The 23,545-nt window shown below is 44.3% G+C and overlaps 1 protein-coding gene across 4 annotated transcripts in view; it reads left to right on the top strand.

Moving 5' to 3' along the window:
• SLC16A14 (solute carrier family 16 member 14) overlaps positions 1 to 23,545 on the top strand; it is a 516,827-nt gene that overhangs the window by 187,835 nt on the left and 305,447 nt on the right. Inside the window, exon 2 of one of the 4 annotated variants that reach the window (XM_069213437.1) lies at positions 6,336 to 6,446. The exons of the other annotated variants lie outside the window; for them this stretch is intronic. The gene's annotated coding sequence lies outside the window, so the exon portion shown is untranslated. The remainder of the gene's footprint in view (positions 1 to 6,335; positions 6,447 to 23,545) is intronic. 4 annotated transcript variants of the gene reach the window in all.

The following is a 23,545-nucleotide window of genomic DNA, read 5'->3' as shown; positions in this document are numbered from 1 at the left end:
TTGGCACTGGATGATCAGATGAAAACATAGAAGTCCCATAAGCTACATCTTTAGGGGTGTCTTTAGGCAAGACTGAGATTTCTGCTTTACTAGTGTTCTGTGGTGCATTCATGGCATCAGTAATGGTTTCTTTGTAAAGCTGTCCTTCCACCAAAGGTAGCTGGACAGCAATTTCTTCAAAACTTGAAGAACGTTCTTTGGAAAGGAACAGAACAGAGTCTACATTTTCATTCTTGTCTGAAATTTCAGATCTACCCTTCCAGTTGTTGAAAATTTCATACAACAAAACAAAGATTACAGTGCTTGTCATTAGATCTTCCAATACAGAATTTGGGTCTTTTGCTTTTGTAGCAGACATAGCATTCTTTATCACACGTTCTTCAGTCACATATTGCTGGTTTGCAGGAGTGCCTGGTTTTGGGTAGACAGAAGGTGTGATGTATCCAAGTTCAAATCAGGATCAGACACTAGTATGTCAAGGAGCTGTCTTTTGCTATTATTGGAGCTTGAGACAGGAAGCACAATGGAAGTGAATGCAAGTCAGTATTGGTAGTTGGGACTGCAAATGTGTCCAGTTCAAGGAGAAGACTATCATTCTACAGGACATGTTGTTCTGTCACATATTGCTGTCTCTCATGAGTCTTAAAATCAGACAGGCAAGAGCCATTGGTTTGGCCAGCTTCAAATCAGGATCAATAACTGGGATGTCCAGAAGATGCCTTTGGCCAAAATCAGGGCTGGAGATAGGCAGCATAGTAGAAGCCAGAACTAAGTTGAAATCAGTGGTTCTTTGTGTGCCCAAGTCTATGAAGAGACTTGATTTCCACACTGAGTGAGGGACATGTTCTAAAGCACCAATAGCCATGAAAGAGTCTGAAACAGTGGCCAGTATATTAGAAAATGGAGCAGCCTCTCAACCATTAATAATAGGAGGGAAAAGCTGATCTTGTTATGTTTTTGGAGTGGCATATAAAGAGGCATGAGTTTCTCTGAGCCAAAGCTGGTGAGCATATTATCTGTTCAAGTTTCCCAATTGTGCTGCAGTACTTTATATCAGTTTCTTTGTTACTGCTCCTAATCTGTAGATGAACAGAATTTCTGGTTCTGTCAATAGTGACAATGAGCAGGTGAAAACAGCCCTTGTGCACAATTTTTTGAATATGTTGAAACTTAATCATAATAAAAATCTTCTGCCTGCCAGAACTGTTATTTTAGTGTGCTTGTGTTTCCATATTCTTTATACAACTACACAAGTTAGAAATTGGGTTAACAGGGCTAGTAGGTGTTGAAGCTGAAGTACTGCTTATCAGATTGGTAGGAGCATCAGCAGTTTTAGATGAGCTATTGAGTCCCACATTGTTTGCTGAGCCCTTCGTCACAGGGTCAGTCATGCTGACTGGAGAGCATTGAATGACTTGTACATTTTAAGACAAGCCGGTGGCGATTTGGGGTACTGAGCAGTTAACCAAGCAGGTCTAGGGCACATCATAGAATACAAAGGAATCCCTGTTATGCCATCTTGTACAGTTTATTCTTGTGTATGTGAAGGGTTCTTTGTTATAGCGGTGTCCTGGAACTGAACATAGATACACTGGCCTGTGGCAAGGAATGTGCAGGCTTGTACAGAGGCTGAGTGTCATAACAGTGCTAGCACAAGCACTACCGGAGTCGTGGAAATATTCCTTGTTTGAGCTAACAAAGTCTGCAAAAACGTGTTGTATCCCTGTAGCTGTTTAACAGACAAAGAGTGAGGTCAAAATCATTAATATCATAATAGTTTAACCTTGATGCGTCTAAGATTGGCGGGTAATACTGAGCTAGCAATATAGGATTTTCTTTAACAAGTCTATCCTTTAGTCTAAAGGTTTTTTTAGACATTTTCAGAGAATGTTTGGAGAAAGGTTCCTTAACACATTTGAAAAACATTTTGCATCTGTGAGTGCCTTTCCTGCCACGGGACCTGGAAATTTTGAGGTCGTGCATTCTGTCAGGGACTCTAAGCGAAGCACCCCTCAGAGCCAAGTAATATCTGACTATGGAAGTGCCGATGCTGAAGAGCAGGCAAAGGCTTACAATAGGAAAGAATAGACACAAGCAGACTAAAGCAATGAAACAGGCTAGAGAAGGAAACATTCATGTGAACAAAGAGGTAACGGAACCAATAATAGATATGCAGGCTGGGTTACTTCTAGGGTTGTACACAGGTAAGACTCAGAACTTAACACACACTCACAGATTATTCTTACAGATAGTCACCCTCCAAACCTTACAGAAAGGAGGTAGCGGAAGTTGTTCTGTATCTGGACCTTAGGGCACAAACAAGGTTTATACTTAAATTCATGAGACACACCTTTTTGGGTCTAGCAAGAGACAAATTGGCTATTCCTAAGAAAGTAGAAATGTTGCATAGTGTCAGTTAAGGCACTTATGACCTGTAGCACAAGACAAAGGATAGCCCAACAATTGTTTTGTGGAAACCAGGAGCCAACCCTTACACAAAGGAATACACTTATACACAGGTGAGGTAAAAATATCACACTTAAAAAACACACAAGCCCAAGAGGAGAACACAGAGCAAGCACTAGCACAAGCAAGAGACAGGAACTTCAAGGGACTAGAGACTGCAAGAGAATCACTGAGTAGGGAAACATAAACAATGGGCATAATCTAGGATACAGAGGAAAAAATACAAGAGCTATTGCAGAAGCAAAAGGAATAAGTAGAGCAAAATAATAGGAAAAGAAGAAACAAACCAGGAACATTTAGAAAGGGAATAGCTCAAGGGCTCCAGACTGTAGAAAAATAGCGGACAAGGGAGTAAAGGGAAATCAATGTAGGGCTGGGGATGTTCTGCAGCAAGCTGCACAGACAGGACACAGGCTCTGGATGAAATAAGACAGGGGCTGAACAAGAAAACAGGCAACAAGAGGTCAGTTACACACAGGTTTAAACCACAATACACAGACAGGGAGCCTCAGTAAATGGCAGCTTATAAGCAGTTCAAGGCAGCAGCAAGTCCAGGGTGGAGTCACATAAATGGGCTGTGCAAGACTAGTCACAGGTGTGTGTGATTCCCATCCCTCACAAGTCCTGGGGGAGAGAATCCACTACTGTGGAACAGCAGGATTACTCCCATTGAAAGCAATGTACAGTGAATGCCATGTTACTTTGAATACTTTGGGTGCATCATGGAACCTGAATTCCATAGAAGCAAATGCAGGTCTTTCAATGGATACAAGATTGAAATGAGAACCAGCCAAAAGTCATGCAGAGACTTTGGAGGAGTCTTAGTGGTGATTGCCAGGCTGTAGTTGGTCCATGTAAGGTCTCTCAGAGGCTAAAGAATGAAATCGTAACAATTACTAATTAAACGTTCATTATTATCTTTCGGCTTCTGAGGGATCTTAGCAATCTATTATTTAATTACCCACTGTTAGGAATTGGTAAATTCAAAGTTCAGGCTGACTGTGATGGAGCGTGTGCCAGTTATGAGGACAAACATTGCCATGCTGAAAAAGCACCTTACATGGAGGGTTGCACCGACGTCGAAGTTTGGATGGGCAGAGCAGAGGAGATGATGTGAACGTGATGTGTCAGTTCCAATCCATGCAGTCTGGGATGTGTCATCTGCAAACCCTTGGTGATGAAGGTGATGCATCATAGCTGAGCCACACAGCCAGTGATGCGAAACCAATGCTTCGGCGCTGAGGGTGATGCACCCATTCTGAGCCACGCAGTTGGTGCTGTGATGTCTTTGTCCTCAGTGGCGATGCTTCAACGTCAAGGAGAGATGCAGTGGTTCCCACCGGCGAAGTGACAAGGATCCATGGATTTTGGGACAGAATAGCTGCAGAACCCACTTCCAAAGGCCCAGGACGGGATTGGCACCATTTGACAGGATAGGACTCACAGCTGGCAGAGTCCAGAAGCTGTAGCAGAGTTTTGTTAAGCCTCTGGTGTCCCTGAGACTTCAGAACAGGAGGCAAGCCATCAAGCCCCTGGAGTCACTTTGGTTCTGGGGCTGTAGAGATGCAGGTCCAGTCCTTCTCACTCCCAAGCAAGGAGCGGAGCACGCAGCAGGGCAGACACTGCAAATCAGTAGACCAGCAAAGTTCAGGAGAGTTTCAGCAGAGTGACAGTCTCTTTTAGAAGCACGGCAGTCCCTCTTCCTCGCAGAATGTCCTCAGGTCCAGCAGTGTACTGATTTGGTGGGGTTTGCGATCCAGTACTTCCCAGTTGTCCCTTTGAAGTGGGGGAGACTTCAAAGAGGGCATTTGAAGTGCACAAAGTCCTTGCCTTTCCTTCCCTGGCTCCATACACACTACAGGGGTTTTTGCAGCCCTGTCTGTTCCGGTCAATTAAACATTAATAGAGTGCAAAAAATCACCCATGAGGGTCTTGAGGAGCTGGAGCTGTATGCTGCTGGGTGGAGGTATGATCATTTGAACATCCATTCATTCTGAATCGCTGGAGTGATCGCATGGTCCTGAGGTGCTGGAGGAGGATGTTCCAAGCCTTGACTGGCAGGTGTGAGAAGAAGCATCCTCCGCTGTTGGCTCGACTGGTCCTTGTGGTGCCTGCGAGGGAGAGGGAAGCTGAACAGAGGTGTCTGGTCGGTTGGTGGAAGGTCAGGCATTTGTTGATGTATGCTGGTCCTTCATTGTGCAGGGTCTTGTAGTCGTGGGTGAGTATCTTGAACTGACATCTCTTCTGAATTGGGAGCCAATGTGGTTTCTTGAGATGGGGGTGTGATTTGGGTCATTCTGGGGAGGTCCAGTATAAATCTTGCTGCTAAGTTCTGCATTGTCTGGAGTCTCTCCAGGCAGCATGCTGTGATTCCTACATAGAGTGTGTTTCCGTAGACCAATCTGCTGGTGATGAGGACCTGCTTGACGGTCCTTCTGGTGTTTGCTGGGAGCCACCTGAAGATCTTGCGGAGCATGAGATGAGTGTGGAAGCAGGCTGGTAAGACTGTGTTGACTTGTTTCTTCATGGATAGCTGTGTGTCAACTCCTACCTCCCATCCTGCCATCAAGATATTAATGGCCCATCAAGCACATCTAAGTTCCCTGTGTGTGTGGTTGTCTAGACGGGATGCACGAGAGCCCAGTTGTCACCCACCCAGCTGTGTATTCAGAGACAGGCAGGAGCATAGAATGCTTAAATTAAGAGCTTGCCAACCTTCTAAAAGTCAGTGTAATCTCGTAGGAAGGCGTCCCAAGTAGATCAAATTGTAATTGGTACATGACTTGGCCTCACTGGATTGCGGGTTTAAGTGGAGAGTTCCAGCAGAGTCCCATGACATGTTCATTATATGTCCCAGAATCTACCTTTTTTGTAAGGGTTTGTGATTGTTTTATGCACACATAATTACTGAGTGTGTTGGTGTTGTCAGCTGGTCTCACTATGTGGATTCAGTGAAGTCGAAAATGTGAGAAAAGTGTGCCTGTGGCATTTTTCCTCCACAGCCAGTGTATCTCTTAAACAAAATGTCATCTGGACTGTCTGGAGCCCTATTTAAAACTCAGCGTGCTTGAGCATGACCCTTTGCCTTCTCGTACTTTAAGGAGACTATTCATAGTGGAGTTATGTGTGAGAAGTTGATGAGTATTATTAAGGAGTGTGGCGTCTCAGACATGTTGCGTGCTGTTTAGTGAATATTGCAGAGTTGATATAGGTCTTTTTTCCATAGGAGATACTTTGTAGGTGGTTGCTCTGGATGAGTGTGATCAATACCAAGTTCTTGTTTAGAAGTAAGATGATTTTTCTTTTTTTTGTGTTCGGGATTTAGTGTAATAATGGAGTTCACAATAAAATAACAGTGCGTATTTGTAAATTTGTGTGTGAGGGTGTGCTCAGGGTGTCCATTTTTACCTCTATGCAGAAATGTGGGTTACATTGATGTGTTGTTGTTACACTGACACAACTGTAGTGATAATTTCTTGAATCATTGTGTCTTTTTACATCCCAACTTTTGAAGGTGTAGCAGTGAGTCAAAGTGTATTGACATGGCATCCGAAGCTCTTTCAATTACGGTCTATGAAACACTGTATCTTTGTATGATCTTTCAGTTGATGGCATAGCACTTTAACAGTTGAAGTTGTAGTGGTTTGCTTATGTGTACCAACATGGCCACTGACATTTTTTTGGTTTGGTTTATAAAGCACTGAAAATATATTTTGTCGATCTAATAGTTTATAGTATAGGTACCTGTTCACATCGTTTCGTGGCAGCACCTTGTTTTATAGTCAGAAATGCGATTCTCAGTTGGGCTCCGGGCGATTTGAGTCATGCCAGAGCGCGTTAGGCATTTCATTTTTTATTTTTATTTTCAGAATAGTGGTTGGCTGCGTGCTACAGAATTAATTACGAAGAAGGAAGGTGCCCCCCAGTTATTAGGATTTGGCGCAGTGCTGGTGTTGTTTCCAGTTCCTTCTGATTTTGAGGTAACGTGTAGATTGGTGAAATCAGCAGACAGTAGATAAAAGGCACTACAGGAGTGAATGTAATTTTTATATTGTTTCCCTTCTGTGTATCCAAAAGTTGAGTCCTGAGGAGAACCCTTAAGATGTGTGGGTTCAAAACACGTCATCCTTAAAGAGCACCCAAAGTGTACAAGTTATTGGGCTAACAGGGAGAAGTAGAATTGATATTCTATAATACACAGTAACCCTGTTATTTGCCACATCACATGTACCACAGAGAATGTTGTGCCTTTGGACTAGGCTTTTTAGGAGCTGCAAATGAATTTAAAATATTAGGGATATTTTTTTGTCTTATTTTGAGAAATTGTTCAGAACCTGGATACAAGTTTTTATCAAGGTGTGTTAATTGTATATATGTGATGATATTGGATAAATGTATGTGATATTTATGTTTTTAATGCTACAAATGATATTTTTGAGTTTTCTAAATACAATTGTGTATTACTGTTGGTCTTCTGTGTTTGACATTATTGTTAAATATACTTGTTATAATTTTATTGATATAATTTGATAAAACAGTGGGAATTTCAATTCCTTTTTCGCTTTCCCACTTACATAGAACATATTGATGAGTCAATGTTGCCATTTCTTCTTGTTTCACCTTCTAAAGTGGAATTTTCAGATTTGCAACTTAAAATACAATATTACAATCACTTGTGATTTTAAACTGTGAGTCCAGAGACACCGAACTCAAAATGTCTATCTGGTTCCAATTGGAAATCCCACTCATAAAATATAATAGGGCCATCCTAATAATAACTTATGGGAGAGATAGGCCTTTCAGTAGCGAAAAACAAATTTAAGAGTTTTTCACTCCCTGGAGATGTAAAACATAAAGGATCATGTCCAACTTTTTAAATACACTGCACCTTACCCCTGCGACTGTGCAGGGCCTACTTTAGGGGTGACATAAGTAAGTAAAAGGTAGATTTTGGCTGGCAAGAGTGTGAGCTTGTCAGGTCAACATGGCAGTTTACGCCTGCACACACAGGCTGTGCAATGGCAGGGCTGAGACATGTGTAAAGGGCTACTAAATTGGGTGGTACAATAAGTGCTGTATGCCCACTAGTAGCATTTAATTTACAGGCCCTGGACACATGTAGTGCACTTACTAGGGACTTATAAGTAAATGAAATATGGCAATTGTGGATAGGCCCGTGTTACCATGGTTTATGGAAAGAGCACATGCATTTTAGCACTGGTCAGCCGTGTTCAAGTGCCCAGTATCCTAAAGCCTGCAAAAACGAAGTCATCAAAACAGGAGTTCAGAAGGCAAAAGTCAGGGGAAAACCACATCAAGAATGCGAGGTCTAACACTCATATTCCAGGCTCAGAGGGTTTAGGGAGCTATCATTAGAACACTTGTGTTTTTTACAGCTGTGGTCTGCCTTTTTGCGATTCTATAGAATCAGTTTTTTATCACCCATACTTTTTACTTACTCCTATTTATTTCCACATAACACATTACAAAGTGCAATTACCTAATAACTAGTCAGACCAGCATAAGCAGCACCTTGGTGACTGTTTTATAAAGTTACATTGTGACAATTCCATGTCCACGTGGCACATGAAACAAGCAGCAGTCCTTTGATCCAGAATGGACACTACCCTCAGCATGCATAATGAAATGTAATTGACACCGTTTGGCATTTACAGATGTGTGCGGGTTGGGTTGACAGTGCTAGGGGCAACAAACTGACAGCAGCAAATAGTAAAGTTAATGGCACCAGAATAGATCTATAGATGGAAAGGGATGTGGTGAACTTTCCCAGACTCTCAACAGTAGCAACCATAACCACTAGCAACCACCAGCAATCCCATCAAGTCCACAACCACCACAAGCTAGTCCACCATCACAGTAGACTACGGTGATATCTGATGTTCAATAATCCTAACAAATAATGGCAGTAGAAGGGATGAGCAGTTTTATTCTCAATATTGGTGGTCCAGGAGTTAATTAATGCTAGTGTTGATGGCAGGGAGTTGCACCAAATGCAGCCTGTACATGAACCCAGTACCAGGATCATGGGTTTTGGCTGTAGATGAACCCTGGTGTCATTGTCTGGCTCGAAGGGGCACTGGAGGAGCACCAGAAATGCCAGACAGTACACACCAGCGTGATACAATACTGGCTGGAGGGAACAGCTGTGAAGTGGTGTATACCAGATTCGCCCAGAGGTAGGAAACAAAACAAAGCAATGCTATCTTTGACTCTGACATTCAACATTCAGGATAAATTATGTACTATGACCAAGAGCAAAAGAATACCTGCACCTTCTCATTAAGGTGGCTTCTGTCTACTAATGCGTTGATGTAAGAATCCTAGTGGGTGTTAGTACCCAACTAATTCAGTAACTGAATAGCCCTAGCAGTAAAGTTACTTTTAACTATTCAAACGCAGGCCTCCAGTAACTTGTCTTTACTTTGCCACTGCAGCACCTGAAAAAGGAAGAGTTTACTAAAAAGAAGGACCTTCTGACCAAAGGATGCTTTCATGTCGCACAAGGCTCACCGACTCTATTCCACTTTAATAAAGCTGGTTTGGAAGACAAGTCACTTTGAATCATTGTCTACTCACAGTTCATGTGCAGTTAGTGGTCTGCATGGTGCTGTCTTCTTTAAAGCTGTTTATTTAAACATATCCAATCTAAATGTAAACACACTGCCATTATCTTTCATCAGTATGGCTTGTATAGTCTTGCCAGTGTGATTCCACTCTGCTACCCAACCCAATAAACAGGCTCTCATTGCTGGCACACAGCCATAAGCCAACAGCTATTAGTGTTGCACACATCGTTCCAAAAAATTGATTTAACGTACTCTGACCACCCAACTGGACGACACCCAGAAGGATATCTACTGCTGTAGAATCTAAAAATGGACAATGTGGGCAAGCAAAGAAGTACCTATTCTTCTTCAGTTAGAAATGTTTAATTTGTCTCAGTGTGATATTCATCCTTCTAGACTCATAGAGTGAAATACAAACACTGGTGGTGATACGTAGAGTGGTATGTCAGCCACTCATATGCTTACCCTAGTGGCATAAATTGCCTTATGGAAAATAAGCACATATTAATCTGTAATGCTGAAAATCCCTCCCCCTTTGGCCAAAAGTAAGGATGCTGGTAGCATCGACACAAGTACCATTGCTGAATCAGGGGGTAGGAGGGACCGGGACCACCAGCACCTAAAACCTGTTTCATATGGTGTGGCTGCAGCAACCATCACAAAGTCTAGGTTTATATGACGAACACAGCGACTACTGCCACAGCGACTGACAACAATGGTAGGTAGATGAACCTGAATCCACAGTCTCACCGGGACAGCCACCATGGGTATGTATGGACATGCTATTACACCTGAACTGCCTGCAGAACATAACATCTTGAGCTGTTGGTCATAACAAGGTATGCTTCTGTGAAAGCCTACCCTCTCTGCAGGACCCATCATACAATGTGGGGTCAGCATTTGTCCTCACTAGATTATCTATGACCATTTGCATACAGGATCAGAAAGGCAAGGAAAGCACCAGCCTCCCTACAGGGCCATGTATTAATGACATATTTGAGGCCAAGGAATGGGCCCTATCAATGCCCCTACACTGCTGTATCACAATCCAAGTTGCCATGCCGGTGACTCGAGAAAAAACAGACACACAAAATATTATAAGTTCTTCACAACATGGGTATTGATACCATTACTAGCGGATGCAGTACTAATCACCACAGAGGATAAACCACTTAAAAATAGAGATGCACACGCCTTTTATGGCCTTCTTCACATATTACAAAGCTAATATTTCTTGATAAACTGCCATTCCCATCCACTGATGAAACATCCGAATGAATCAAATTGAATAGTATTCATATTAAAATGCATTTACTGTTACGGTTAGTTGCAAACTTTGCACATTTCTGATTAATTTGCTTGAAGGTCACCAATTCACCATACCATTCCATACAGAGAAGCTGTCTGGCTCCCTGGTCCCCAATTGAAAATTGTACAGTTCCCAAAATCCCCTATTCACTGTAGCCACCCATATCAAAGAAGTCTTTGCACACATCGCCAGTCTCTGTAAGACAAAGTTCAACATCTCACCAATTGCCTGCATCAAGGTGTTAGCCCAAAAGTAATATACTTGTCTTTTACTCAAATATATCCCCAAACAAGATCTTCTGTCCAAAGGCAAGAAAGCACATACAGTGATTTATGTTGTCCCTATCAACTATCATAGTGAGGCATCACTGCCAAGCAGTACTTAAAATGTACTACTGAGTCTGCTAGAGCAACCTCCACCATCTAGGATACCTACCAAGGTAAAGGAGTGTTTTTTTTTTTCCTAGATGGAGAACATAAATGAATATAATTAAGGGGTCATACATTAATGTAATTCAGGTATCACTAAAGGTAGCAGCTCCTGCAAACCCTTTAGTACCCATTTAAAATCTCTTGTGGCATCTTATTTAGGGACACAAAAACAGAGGCAGAAACAGAAAGCAAACAGGACTCCCTAGCAATGTGTTTACAATCTGCAGTTTTATCCAGCCTTCCACTGAATTCTAGTGGCGTAGGAGATGGAGATGGGTAAGGTAATTTTCATCTCTTTGCACATCCTCAGTGAGTGGAAGAGAGACAAAAAGTTACCAAGGTGCCTGACAATGACACCACATCAAGAGGAAGCTGTGCAGGTGGAATGGCAGACCTCCTAGCTTTCCCCAGTCCTGCTGTGCTTTCCACCATGGACCTCAGTAAAGGCATTGCCTGAAAGTGGTGGGTCCAGATTTAACTGGCAGGGACAAACCTCAGCTAGATAGGGATGGCATGACAAGATATTTATTGAGCTTTAAGTTGTCTATGGAGACATATTTGAATGATCTGAAGAAACGTTGTTCTCTTTTCGATTGCGCTCAATATGTTGCTTGGGCGCAGAGTGGAGTCATGAGAATAGCAAGGTGGTTTGTATAGTGAAGAGGCATGAGAGTCTTCCATTTGATGGTTCCAGATACAAAAACATCAATTCTTTCACTTATTCACATATTTATTGACGGCGTGCATGTTGCCGTGTAGAAAAGTGATGTGAAGGTTGTTGGGTTTTTGTGACACTGGTGAATTCCATGTGGTCACATCCCTTCAAGGTTCCAGACAAGTGTTCAACATTCAAGATAGACCTAGTCTATACCAGAACCAAAGCACTTGTGTCACTACGGTTTTCTTCTACTGACTCTTTAGATGTCGCTGGTAGGCTAGGCATGGTCTGACAGCTTCTAGGTCAATGGGATTTAGAAATGCCTGATTTTGAAGCAGAGGCATTCAAAGTACATTAAAAGTATCCAAGGAGATCAAAATAAAATAAACATAGCTGTATGTGTATAATGCATTTGCATGAAAACGATTGAATCTGTTATGAATCTGTGATCATTGAGATATAAAAGTCCCTCATCCATTTCAGTGTAAGCACTCATAGGAGGTGGAATGATGCAACAAACAGCTAATAGCTTGAGGTAAAAGTGAAATAGTCCTCTGGGTTTAGCGAGATTCTACTCTGTATAGTTTAAATAACTGGCATCAGTAGGTCGACAGACAGATTCGTGTTCAAGTCTTACCTAAAAAAAAGCAATATTAATTTCCTGTAGCACCTAAGGTAGCAAATGTGACTCAGTTCTCAAGTGAGGACAAATGTTACCTCACCCATGATGGCAAAATCCTCGGACTGGACATCCTTCAGTGAGTGACCAAAAAAAGTGTTATTCTTTGGGCAGGAGCATTTATGGTGAAACTTGGTTGTGTACCTCCAATTATGACACGCTATTCTGCCATGAAACAATGTAAAGTGGAGAAAACAAAAAACACACAGCTACCGTGAAAAGTAGCCGCTCGCGCTTTGGTCACTTGTGGTGTTCTCGTGTTTCTGGTTTATAATTACGCCACGCGTATAGTGCGTAATTTCATGTAACAAGCATAAACTATCTGTCCAATTATGACACGCTATTCTGCCATGAAACAATGTAAAGTGGAGAAAACAAAAAACACACAGCTACCGTGAAAAGTAGCCGCTCGCGCTTTGGTCAATTGTGGTGTTCTCGTGTTTCTGGTTTATAATTACGCCACGCGTATAGTGCGTAATTTCATGTAACAAGCATAAACTATCTGCCCAATTATGCGCGATTAATCTGGTGTAACCGGAACTGAGGAGCTCACGGTGCCGTCTCCCTTTGCCTCTGTTTGAAATCAAACAGCATAGATAAATTGTCACATCAGCAATCTCGATACATTAACAGTAACACATGTCGAAAACGTCGAGGCAAAACATAAGAGTAAGGTGATCACGTCGTCTGAGGTCCCATATTAATGGTAGAAGGCGCCATATAAATACTCATAATATGACATAAACACCTAGCACGCGCCGTATAAAAATGTGTCCTTCTTAGTGCAGGGTCGTTACAGATTGTCTACAATACGTTACTCGTTGGTTGAGCATTCGCCATTTTTGAGTCCGAGAAATCGTTTTGCGCTCTCTCTAGAATCTGGGTCTTTCATGTTCTGTTTGTTCTGTCTCTTCTTTCTATCGCCCTTCCTTATTTTCCTTTCCTACCTTGTGCGTGTTTTCATATTCTGAAAATGTTTAAAAAGATAATAGGAAATACGATGTTTTAGTTAAAACACACTGCCAAAAAAATCAGGAGAATGTAAGAACATGCTCTAAAAAGAGAACATCAGATGAAATTAATGACCTCTGGCAGGTACTTTTTCTTCTGGCGGTTACATACAGTTCATCTCAGCCTTGGTATTGCTGCCTCCTGAGTATTTTGCAGCATATCTGCCCTTTTTAATTTGTGCCTTGCTGTGCAAGCAGATCACAGGCTCGATGCTGATAACCCTGGAGACATCACGTTTATGAGTCATGGAAAGGACACGGCTCGTGTCACCAGGGTCAATCTCAACACCATTTGATGATATTGAATTCACACCATGGTCGCTGCCGCGTGACACAATTAATGCTCCCTTACAATCAAAGGAATGGCAAAAAATACAGCGAGTTGTCATCTTTAAAATGGCTTTGAAAAAGAGGGAGTCTCGATTCAAAAGTTGAAGCAGTGAAAATGGTGGACACACACACACACATTTATATCAGAACAAAACCCTTTCAGGGTTAGAATGATGAATAAAAAGAAGAGAGAACTCTGGGTAGTTCCCAAGTTTAAGTGGAGAGCAGCTCCATTAAGGAACACCCTGCAACACCAGCAGGGCTGGCTTTAGGGCGGTGCAGACGCACCGGGTGCTCTCCGTGATTGGAGGGTGCTGACCTCAGGGGGGGCACTGTGTTTAGCAAAGACTTATGAAACTTGCAATTTAAAAGCACCTGCTGTACGTCCACTCTTCAGAAAAATAAAAATGTCAAGATACCTCTTGTGATAAAAGTTCTTGCTAGGGAGAATAATGGGAGTTTTGTCTAGCGGCAGCTTTGACTCACCATAAACAAGCATAGGGGGTTAGTATGCTTGCTGCAAAGGACAGCACTATATTGTATGAGGATAGCTGAGTGGATTAGTAAAACCATCCTTTACAAGTGCTTTAAAACAAATGAATGTATGTGAAAGGGGACTATGAAGAGAAGAGGGGCACATTTGTGGGGTGATAGTGAAGGAATCCAAGGAGGTGGTCATGGGGTTGGGGGCCCCAAAAAAGACTGTCGCCCAGAGCACCACCAGCACTAAAGCTGGCCCTGAACACCAGCAACACTCTAAATTTGCTCACCACAAATGTCTGTTTTTCTAGCAAAGTTTTTAAGCATAAAATTAGCACAGTGCCATCCACGCTGAACTAGATAGGCGCTGAGGCCCAGATTTATGAAAAAGTGGCACATCAGCTTTGATGCACCACTTTTTCAACGCCGCCTACCAGCACCTAACAACACCATTGTTGCGCTGGCGCACTATGGCGGTAGTTGGGGCAATAGTGTCAAAAGTTTTTATGCTATTGTGGCACTTTACTACACCAGTGTCAAAAATGTTGACACTAGTGTAGCAAAGTGCAAGGGTGGCCCATTGATTACAATGGGTGCGTCATGTTAACGCCTGCGGATGAGCAGGTGTTAAAAATGAGGCCAAAAATGGTGCAGTGCAATCTTGTAGATTTTACTGCACCATTTTTGCAGGCCTCCTAACACCAGAATGCCCCCCTTGCATACATTATGCCTGACGTAGGGATAATGCAGTGCAAGGGAGAACAAAGTGGCGCAATGCATGCATTGCGCCACTTTGTTAATATGGCGTGGCGAAACATGCCTCCTTTGGCCACATTAGCGTAAAAAAAAAATGCCAATGTAGCTCCAGGAGGCACTAGGACTTCTTAAATCTGGCCCAAAGTATTTTGTCATTGCTACAGTAAAACCCTTAAGCATATGATTGACATTGTGCCATCCTCACCAAGCTGTTAAATGACAATAGCCTTTTACCACTTCAGGCACAGTATTACAGCTTTGGATTGATAAAATACCATCCAAGCCAACCTGGAATGAGCAAAAGCAACCACTGACACATATTCTGCTACCATTATAGCTCATCAGAGAGATTTAGTTTTGTCCAGACAAAAAGGAACCCCACTGTAAGTCAGAACAAAACCCATTCAGGGTTAGAGTGACACATAACCTATGCAAAAAAGAAGAGAGCACTCTGGGTAGTTCCCAATTTTAGGAAGAGAGCAGCTCCAATAAGGAGCACCCTGCAACAACAGCAACACTCTAGATTTTCTCACCTCAAATGTCTGTTTTTCAGCAATGTTTTTAAGGATAACATTGGCACAGTGCCATCTACGTCAAGCTAGAAAGGGACAACGTACTTTGCCATTTTTACAGCAAAACCTTTAAGCATAGGATTGGCACAGTATCATTGTCACTGTGCTGTTAAATTTCAAAATTTCACCACCTCAGGCACAGTATTACAGCTTTGAATTGGTAAAATACCATCCAAGCCAACCTGCAATGAGAAAAAGGTTGCTCGCTTCCTTGCCATGTGTAGGAGGCTGGACTGGCTTGTAGTGAGTACCAGGGGGTACTTACACCTTGCACCAGGACCAGGTATCCCTTATTAGTGTATAGGGCGTCTAGCAGCTTAGGCTGATAGATAATGGTAGCTTAGCAGAGCAGCTTAGGCTGAACTAGGAGACGAGTGAAGCTCCTACAGTACCACTAGTCTCATATGCACAATATCATAAGAAAACACAATACACAGATATACTAAAAATAAAGGTACTTTATTTTTATGACAATATACCAAAAGTATCTCAGTGAGTACCCTCAGTATGAGGATAGCAAATATACACAAGATATATGTACACAATACCAAAAATATGCAGTATAGTATTAGAAAACAGTGCAAACAATGTATAGTTACAATAGGATGCAATGGGGACACATAGGGATAGGGGAAACACAAACCATATACTCCAAAAGTGGAATGCAAACCACGAATGGACCCCAAACCTATGTGACCTTGTAGAGGGTCGCTGGGACTGTAAGAAATCAGTGAGGGTTAGAAAAATAGCCCACCCCAAGACCCTGAAAAGTGAGTGCAAAGTGCACTAAAGTTCCCCAAAGAGCACAGAAGTCGTGATAGGGGAATTCTGCAGGAAAGACCAAAACCAGCAATGCAACAACAATGGATTTCCAGACGAGGGTACCTGTGGAACAAGGGGACCAAGTCCAAAAGTCACGATCAAGTCGAGAGTGGGCAGATGCCCAGGAAATGCCAGCTGAGGGTGCAAAGAAGCTACTACTGGACAGTAGAAGATGAGGATTCTGCATGAACGACAAGGGCTAGAAACTTCCCCTTTGGAGGATGGATGTCCCACGTCGTGAAGAGTCGTGCAGAAGTGTTTTCCTGCAGAAAGACCGCAAACAAGCCTTGCTAGCTGCAAAGCTTGCGGTTAGGGTTTTTGGATGCTGCTGTGGCCCAGGAGGGACCAGGATGTCGCCAATTGCGTCAGGGGACATAGGGGGCGCCCAGCAAGACAAGGAGCTCTCTCAGAAGCAGGCAGCACCCGCAGAAGTGCCAGAACAGGCACTACGAAGTGGAGTGAAACGGTGCTCACCCGAAGTTGCACAAGAGAGTCCCACGCCGCCGAAGGACAACTCAGGAGGTCGTGCAATGCAGGTCAGAGTGCCGTGGACCCAGGCTTGGCTGTGCACAAAGGAAATCTTCGTGGAGTGCACAGGAGCCGGAGTAGCTGCAAAACACGCGGTTCCCAGCAATGCAGTCTGGCGTGGGGAGGTAAGGACTTACCTCCACCAAACTTGGACTGAAGAGTCACTGGACTGTGGGAGTCACTTGGACAGAGTTGCTGAGTTCAAGGGACCTCGCTCATCGTGCTGAGAGGAGACCCAGAGGACCGGTGATGCAGTTCTTTGGTGCCTGCGGTTGCAGGGGGAAGATTCCGTCGACCCACGGGAGATTTCTTCGGAGCTTCTAGTGCAGAGAGGAGGCAGACTACCCCCAGAGCATGCACCACCAGGAAAACAGTTGAGAAGGTGGCTGGATCAGCGTTACAGTGTCGCAGTAGTCGTCGTTGCTACTTTGTTGCAGTTTTGCAGGCTTCCAGCGCGGTCAGCAGTCGATTCCTTGGCAGAAGGTGAAGAGAGAGATGCAGAGGAACTCTGATGAGCTCTTGCATTCGTTATCTAAGGAAATCCCCAAAGCAGAGACCCTAAATAGCCAGAAAAGAGGGTTTGGCTACTTAGGAGAGAAGATAGGCTAGCAACACCTGAAGGAGCCTATCAGAAGGAGTCTCTGACGTCACCTGCTGGCCCTGGCCACTCAGAGCAGTCCAGTGTGCCAGCAGCACCTCTGTTTCCAAGATGGCAGAGGTCTGGAGCACACTGGAGGAGCTCTGGGCACCTCCCAGGGGAGGTGCAGGTCAGGGGAGTGGTCAGTCCCCTTTCCTTTGTCCAGTTTCGCGCCAGAGCAGGGCTGAGGGGTCCCTGAACCGATGTAGACTGGCTTATGCAGAAATGGGCACCATCTGTGCCCATGAAAGCATTTCCAGAGGCTGGGGGAGGCTACTCCTCCCCTGCCTTAACACCTTATTCCAAAGGGAGAGGGTGTAATACCCTCTCTCTGAGGAAGTCCTTTGTTCTGCCTTCGTGGGCCAAGCCTGGCTGGACCCCAGGAGGGCAGAAACCTGTCTGAGGGGTTGGCAGCAGCAGCAGCTGCAGTGAAACCCCTGAAAAGGCAGTTTGGCAGTACCCGGGTCTGTGCTAGAGACCCGTGGGATCATGGGATTGTGCCAACAATGCCAGGATGGCATAGAGGGGCCATTCCATGATCCTAGACATGTTACATGGCCATATTCGGGGTTACCATTGTGAAGCTACACATAGGTAGTGACCTATATGTAATGCACGCTTGTAATGGTGTCCCCGCACTCACAAAGTCCGGGGAATTGGCCCTGAACAATGTGGGGGCACCTTGGCTAGTGCGAGGGTGCTCACACACTAAGTAACTTAGCACCCAACCTTTACCAGGTAAAGGTTAGACATATAGGTGACTTATAAGTTACTTAAGTGCAGTGTAAAATGGCTGTGAAATAACGTGGATGTTATTTCACTCAGGCTGCAGTGGCAGGCCTGTGTAAGAATTGTCAGAGCTCCCTATGGGTGGCAAAAGAAATGCTGCAGCCCATAGGGATCTCCTGGAACCCCAATACCCTGGGTACCTCAGTACCATATACTAGGGATTTATAAGGGTGTTCCAGTATGCCAATGTAAATTGGTAAAATTGGTCACTAGCCTGTTAGTGACAATTTGAAAGAAATGAGAGAGCATAACCACTGAGGTTCTGATTAGCAGAGCCTCAGTGAGACAGTTAGTCATAACACAGGTAACACATACAGGGCACACTTATGAGCACTGGGGCCCTGGCTGGCAGGGTCCCAGTGACACATACAACTAAAACAACATATATACAGTGAAATATGGGGGTAACATGCCAGGCAAGATGGTACTTTCCTACACAACCCCCCCCCCCCCAAACGAAGGACAATAAGACTAGCCATGACCTGATGAGTCTTCATTGTCTAAGTGGAAATATCTGGAGAGTTCATCTGCATTGGAGTGGGTACTCCCAGGTCTATGTTCCACTGTATAGTCCATTCCCTGTAGGGATATGGACCACCTCAACAATTTAGGATTTTCACCTTTCATTTGTTTTAGCCAAAGTAGAGGTTTGTGGTCTGTCTGAACAATGAAGTGAGTGCCAAACAGGTATGGCCTCAACTTCTTCAGTGCCCAGACCACAGCAAAGGCCTCCCTCTCTATGGCAGACCAACACTTTTCTCTAGGGGTCAACCTCCTGCTGATAAAAGCAACAGGTTGATCCTGGCCCTCAGAATTAAGTTGTGAAAGGACTGCCCCTACCCCTAATTCAGATGCATCAGTTTGGACAATTAATTTTTTGGAGTAACAGGGGCTTTTCAGGACAGGTGCAGAGCACATGGCCTGCTTCAGCTCCTCAAAAGCTTTCTGACAGCTAGCTGTCCACAATACCTTTTTAGGCATTTTCTTGGAGGTGAGGTCATTAAGAGGGGCTGCAATGGAGCCATAGTTCTTTATGAACCTCCTGTAATACCCAGTGAGGCCTAAGAAGGCTCTCACCTGTGTCTGAGTTGTAGGGGGAACCCAATCTATAATAGTTTGGATTTTCCCCTGAAGTGGTGCAATCTGTTCTCCACCTACCAGGTGTCCCAGATAAACCACCTTCCCCTGCCCTACCTGGCACTTTGAAGCCTTGATAGTGAGGCCTGCCTTTTGCAGGGCCTCCAAAACGTTCCATAAGTGGACCAGGTGATCATCCCAGCTGGAGCTAAAGACAGCTATATCATCTAGATATGCTGCACTAAAAGCTTCCAGCCCTTGCAGGACTGTATTCATCAACCTCTGAAAAGTGGCAGGTGCATTTTTCAATCCAAAAGGCATTACTGTGAATTGGTAATGGCCTCCAATGGTTGAAAATGCAGTTTTTGCTTTTGCATCTTATGATAACTTGATCTGCCAATACCCTGCAGTCAAATCAAAAGTGCTTAGATACTTGGCAGATGCCAGTGTATCTATTAGCTCATCTGCACTGGGTATAGGGTGAGCATCAGTTTTGGTTACTTGGTTGAGACCTCTATAGTCTACACAAAACCGCATTTCCTTCTTTCCATCCTTGGAATGAGGTTTTGGTACAAGTACCACAGGAGAGGCCCATGGACTTTCAGAGTGCTCAACCACTCCCAGTTCAAGCATTTTCTGCACTTCTTGCTTTATGCAGTCTCTGACATGGTCAGGCTGCCTATAGATCTTACTTTTGACAGGCAAGCTGTCTCCAGTATATATAGTGTGCTCACACCAAGAAGTGGTGCCTGGCACAGTAGAGAAGAGTTCAGAAAACTGACCCAGGATATTTATGCAGTGGTCTTTTTGCTCAGCAGTAAGACAATCTGCCAAAACTACACCTTCCACTAGAGCATCTTGTTCTGTGGAAGAGAAGAGATCAGGGAGAGGGTCACTCTCTTCCTCCTGTACTTCATCTGTTGCCATGAGCAGGGTGAGATCAGCCCTGTCATAGTAGGGTTTCAGGCGATTGACATGGAGCACCCTAAGGGGACTCCTGGCAGTACCTAAGTCAACTAAGTAGGTGACTTCACCCTTCTTCTCAACAATTGTGTGGGGTCCACTCCATTTATCTTGTAGTGCTCTTGGGGCCACAGGCTCCAAGACCCACACTTTCTGCCCTGGTTGATACTGAACCAAAACAGCCTTCTTGTCATGCCATTGCTTTTGGAGTTCTTGGCTGGCCTGAAGGTTTTTACTGGCCTTTTTCATGTACTCAGCCATCCTTGATCTGAGGCCAAGTACATAGTCCACTATGTCTTGCTTTGGAGCTTTTAAAGGTTGTTCCTCCTTAACAATTGTTAGAGGACCTCTCACAGGGTGTCCAAATAGGAGTTCAAAGGGGCTGAAGCCCACTCCTTTTTGGGGTACCTCCCTGTAAGCAAAAAGGAGGCAAGGTAACAGGATATCCCATCGCCTGCGGAGTTTTTCAGGGAGTCCCATAATCATGCCTTTGAGAGTTTTGTTAAATCTCTCCACCAGTCCATTTGTTTGTGGATGATAGGGTGTGGTGAACTTGTATGTAACACCACACTCCTTCCACATGGCCTTTAAGTAAGCAGACATGAAATTGCTTCCCCTGTCTGATACCACCTCTTTTGGGAAGCCCACTCTGGAAAAGATTCCCAGGAGGGCCTTTGCCACTGCAGGAGCTGTAGTGGTCCTTAGAGGAATTGCTTCAGGATATCTGGTGGCATGGTCCACTACCACCAAGATAAACCTATTGCCTGAAGCAGTAGGAGGGTCAAGGGGGCCAACTATGTCAACCCCTACCCTTTCAAAGGGAACCCCAACCACAGGCAGTGGAATAAGGGGTGCCTTTGGAGTGCCACCTGTCTTGCCACTGGCTTGACAGGTTTCACAGGACTTACAAAATTCCTTTGTGTCCTCTGACATTCTAGGCCAATGAAACAAGGGGACAAGCCTGTCCCAAGTTTTCATTTGCCCTAAATGTCCAGCTAAGGGAATGTCGTGGGCTAGAGTTAGGAGGACCTTTCTGTACTCCTGAGGAATCACCAATCTCCTGGCAGCTCCAGGTTTTGGATCCCTTGCTTCAGTGTACAAGAGGTTGTCCTCCCAGTAAACTCTGTGAGAGTCACTGACATCCCCATTTGCTTGTTTGACTACTTGCTGCCTTACACCCTCTAGTGTGGGACAGGTCTGCTGTGCCACACTCAGCTCCTCCCCGGCAGGCCCCCCTTCACCCAAAAGCTCAGCAGTGTCTGCTTCCAGCTCCTCTGGTGTAGGTTCTGCACAGGGTGGAAATTCTTCTTCCTCAGAAGAAGAATCCACTGTAGAGGGAGGGATAGTAGGTAGTGATTTACTTCTACTAGCCCTAGCTTTATGGAGCACTTGGTCCATTCTTCCAGGATCCAAGTCACCCTGTCCTTTTTGCTTTTTGGCCTGAGCCCTGGTTAAAGCAAAAATATGCCCTGGAATGCCCAGCATTGCTGCATGGGCCTCCAACTCCACATCTGACCAAGCTGATGTCTCTAAATCATTTCCAAGTAGACAGTCTACAGGTAAATCTGAGGCAACCACAACTTTCTTTGGACCAGTAACCCCCCCCCCCCCAGTTGAGATTCACAACAGCCATGGGGTGGCTAAGTGTGTTGTTATGAGCATTGGTTACTTGCTACTGGTGACCAAGTAGGTGTTGTTCAGGGTGGACCAGTTTCTCTATTACCATTGTAACACTGGCACCTGTGTCCCTGTAGGCCTGAACCTCAACACCATTTATTAGGGGTAGTTGCTTGTACTTATCCATGTTAAGGGGACAAGCAACTAAGGTGGCTAAATCAATAGCCCCCTCAGAGACTAACACAGCCTCTGTGGTCTCCCTAACAAGACCAACCCCAACTAAGTTACCAAAAGTGAGCCCAGCTACTCCCTTGGATTGGCTATTAGTAGGTTTGCTCCCACCACCACTGCTATTACTAGGGGCACTAGGTGTAGCAGCAGGGGTCGTAGTGGTAGGAGGCTTGGTGCTTTTCTTTGGACAACTGGGATCTGTTGTCCAATGGCCTTTTATTTTACATAAATAGCACCATGGTTTCTTTTCTTTGTTTTGATTTGAAGAGGATTTGACCCACCACCCCCACCAGAGTGTTTTTGTGGGCCTGATGAAGACTCATTTTTAGATCTGTCCCCACCCTTGTCAGAAGACTTACCATCCCTCTTCTTGCCATCTTTGTCACCCCCTGTATGAACGTTTCTGTTCACCCTTGAACTGACCCATTTGTCTGCCTTCTTTCCCAATTCTTGGGGAGAGGTCAGATCAGAGTCCAACAGGTACTGGTGCAACAAATCAGACACACAATTATTAAGAATATGCTCTCTCAGGATTAAGTTATACAGGCTTTCATAATCAGTAACTTTACTGCCATGTAACCACCCCTCCAAGGCCTTCACTGAATGGTCAACAAAGTCTACCCAGTCTTGTGAAGACTCCTTTTTGGTTTCTCTGAACTTCATCCTGTACTGTTCAGTGGTTAAGCCATAACCATGTAGGAGTGCATTCTTAAGAACTTTGAAATCATTGGCATCACTTTCTTTTACAATAAGGAGCCTATCCCTACCCTTTCCACTAAATGATAGCCATAGGATAGCAGCCCACTGCCTTTGAGGGACATCCTGTACAACACAGGCCCTCTCAAGTGCAGCAAACCACTTGTTAATGTCATCTCTCTCCTTATAAGGGGGAACTATCTTGTGCAGATTCCTAGAATCATGCTCTTTTGCAGGATGACTATTGGGAATACTGCTGCTGCCACCGTGGGTTTCTGAAACCCAATTTCTGTCTTCCTCTTTCTATCTCTAAGGACTGTCTATCTAAATCCAGCTGTTGCTTCTTGAGCTTCAGCCTGGATTGTTCCACTCCCAATCTATTGAGCTCCCTTTCTAACACTCTGTCATCAGGGTGGGTGGGTGGGACATGCCTTGAAACAGAAGAATGGTGAGAATGAACAGAAGGAGACCTGTCCCTAACAGATGGCACTCTAACAGCCTGGCTAACAGAAACAGCACTTCTACTATGATGAGAAGGAATACTCTTACTGTGATGTGAGACAACACTATTACTGTGATGTGACGCTACATCAGTACCAGCTATGCTAGGTGGTCTGCTAATGGGCAGGCTAGGAAGTTTCCCTTCTAAATCTTTTGCTAGGGGTGCCCCAGGGTCAGATTGGGAACCATCAGCTAATTTCTCAACAGAAGTGCCAACTCTGGTCTTATCTTGTTCAATGAGCATATTAACCAACAGTTCTCTACATGGATTCTTCCCTACCCCTAAACCTCTTTCAATGCAGAGACTCCTTGCTCCTTTCCAGCTAAGGTGATCATAAGCAAGTTTGGACAGATCAACAGTTTGGCCTGTGCCAGACATTTTTGACAGTGTTTAAGGGATAGAAAA

The sequence above is a fragment of the Pleurodeles waltl genome, chromosome 11 (genome assembly GCF_031143425.1).
Source record: "Pleurodeles waltl isolate 20211129_DDA chromosome 11, aPleWal1.hap1.20221129, whole genome shotgun sequence".
Lineage (NCBI taxonomy): Eukaryota > Metazoa > Chordata > Amphibia > Caudata > Salamandridae > Pleurodeles > Pleurodeles waltl.
The sequence above is the reverse complement of the archived record's forward strand: the minus strand, read 5'-3'. Positions and strand labels throughout refer to the sequence as shown.